The sequence below is a fragment of the Ambystoma mexicanum genome, chromosome 4q, assembly GCF_040938575.1.
Source record: "Ambystoma mexicanum isolate Mex_15411 chromosome 4q, UKY_AmexF1_1, whole genome shotgun sequence".
Taxonomy (NCBI): domain Eukaryota; kingdom Metazoa; phylum Chordata; class Amphibia; order Caudata; family Ambystomatidae; genus Ambystoma; species Ambystoma mexicanum.
The window spans coordinates 232,984,959-232,987,436 of record NC_090928.1 but is presented as its reverse complement, the minus strand read 5'-3'; the positions used below and the strand labels follow the sequence as shown (position 1 = coordinate 232,987,436).

General features: G+C 42.6%; 1 long non-coding RNA gene across 1 annotated transcript; it reads right to left on the bottom strand.

Moving 5' to 3' along the window:
• Nucleotides 1-270: 270 nt before the first annotated feature.
• LOC138468499 (uncharacterized) lies at nt 271-1,955 on the bottom strand. The gene is made up of 4 exons (XR_011268285.1): nt 1,816-1,955; nt 1,301-1,418; nt 1,127-1,205; nt 271-745 (listed from the first exon to the last, which is right to left on the bottom strand). It is a non-coding gene; the product is annotated as an uncharacterized lncRNA (long non-coding RNA).
• Nucleotides 1,956-2,478: the final 523 nt, after the last annotated feature.

Here is a 2,478-nt window from a genome sequence, read left to right as displayed (position 1 = left end):
CAATCATGCAGGGTTTTGATTCTGCTAGGAGTTAAAGTTCCCTGTCTCAGCAAGTTTCAATCTGTTTGTCTATCCTGTGCAAAAGAAATGTCCCAGGTATGGCTCACATGTGCCCTTCTTCTGCAGTATGTCTAATCTGGCCCTCATCATCCCTGCTGCGATGATGGTGTTTCCACCTTGCAAAAACAGAAAGAAGCAGGAAGACTCTGTACCCTGGACCAGAGTATTATTATAAAGTAAGAATCTGAAAAAATGTCCAGAGAGCAAAACTGTTGCTTACAGAAGTGTATCAAATTTTATTTGCCATGATACAGAGAATATTCAAAAAAGTCAATTAATGACACATTACTTTAGAAAACATCATTATATCACATAACACGACAGCATGGGTAAACATAACACATGGCTAAAATTAGTCCATCACAACAACCATTCATAGTGCACCATTCAAACCATACATCATACACAGTGACATTCAACCAATTAACAATAGCTAAATAAAAATGACATAATTGATTAACAATTGGGGGTGGGATAAACATTCCTCACATCCCATCTGGTTATTTTAATATTTAGAAATTGATTGACATACAGCAATAGAACCAATTAAAAACAATCTATCGCGAGGGTGGATCTGGGAAGAAAAATGTTGTATAGATCACATCCCTGAGGAGTAAACTCAACCGGTTTCGACGTAGAATGTATATTGAACAACGTCTTCATCAGGAGATACAAGGCGAAAAGGCTGCAAGAGAAAAGCATTACTGCATAAATATGCGGCAGTTCCCCATCTCATAAACTGAACCCAACAATTAAAAATTGTGTATAACCACCATGTGCCACCTCTTACAGACCAATAAAGCAAAGTATGTGTGCTGGGGAAGTAAAGCGAAGTCAAAAAATGACCCCAGTGGCAGAGTTTTATTTGGAAAACCAGAGGCAGGGAAGCCGACCCTGAGAAGTGTGAAAAAGAGCAAAAGTCAGGAGCACCATGAGAACCCTAAGAGTAAAACATTTTTTTAAGCACCATGGGAGCCCGCAAACAGCAGAAAGAATAACATGGCCATGAGGGAGCTGAGTAAACCCCAAGGAGGAGAGCATGCTTAGTATAGTGAGCAAGACTGACCTCATATGCATTGCCATTCGCATGCAGGATGAAAAAGAAGGGTCAATGAGCTGGAATCTGACCGCAAAAGGAACTGCATCTAGTCAAAAAGGGAGAGACAATTAAAACACAAATGAGCCCAAAAGGAATACTGCGTTAGACAGGGAAGACCTAATAGGGAAGGCCACTTATTACCTGCAATTAAATGAACGCTGCACTTGGTGGCCCCCTACAGTGGTAAATATAGTGGGGTTGCATCCTGGATGGTAGGTGCAGCGGAGTAAATTGTGCCAGCGATGGATTGCCTGGTATGCTGTTGAGCAGATAATAATATTAGCCCAAAACGCATGCACATAAATAAGGCAAAAAGCATGCTACTATAGCCATGGAAAATTAGAAAGTAAGAAATGCAGAGGAGCTCCTGCAGCATGAGGCAAGTGCCCCTATTATGAAATTATTTAAACAGAAAGACGTATATCTACGCCGACCTAATAAATCATTAATGCACGTGAGTGCCGTGGCCGACAGACTGCAGAGGCCATGTGCCCCAAGGCAGAACTACATAAAGAATGTGAGCTGGCCAACTGCTGACACAGACCAAGCAGGGATTATACAACCCACAGTGCACTAGCCTGTGAAACCTACGGTACTGCAAGCTGATTAAAAAATATAAACAGCTGCTGTACCGAGTAAAGTACATGCGTACTTACATTAAAGTCAATCCATGGGCGGCTGTAAATGGCTTGAGCAACCCGCACGCAAAACGCAGTGTACGTGCTGCGTTGTCAGTGAAACGGCGATCCACTAAATGGGTCTCTGTCTGTAACGTGAGTCATGTGATAAGTACAGCACCACGTGGCCGTACCTAGTCACATAAAAACGTGTTGCATGTGCGTGAAGGGCTCGGAGCAGCCACGAATGGGCAAGGAAAGAGGACTTGATTGCAAATACAGGTATTCCAAGGGGGATGGCATAAATCAACCACGGCCCACTGCAAACAGAGGCAAATTACTCAGAGCAGCCACGAATGGACAAGAAAAGGGGACTTTGTTGTGAGTGCAAGTATTCCAAGGAGGATGGCATGAATCAACCACAGCCCACTGTAAACCAGAGGTAAATTACCTCAGGGCAAGTGGAGTATCCAATAAAAATTAAATTGGCACCACAGATAGCGATAGAAAAAAGAAAAAAGAAGAAAGAGCAGTACAAGTGCAGTGGAGACTCAGATGTCAATTGGAGTGGCATAATGCCTGATATAGGCCACCAGTGGAAGAGAATATGGGCCACCTAAATCAACATAAACTGCAACAAATGTACTCATATGGCACCAGGCATATGTTAGTGGAGACTAATTATCTGGCAATTTTGGCATA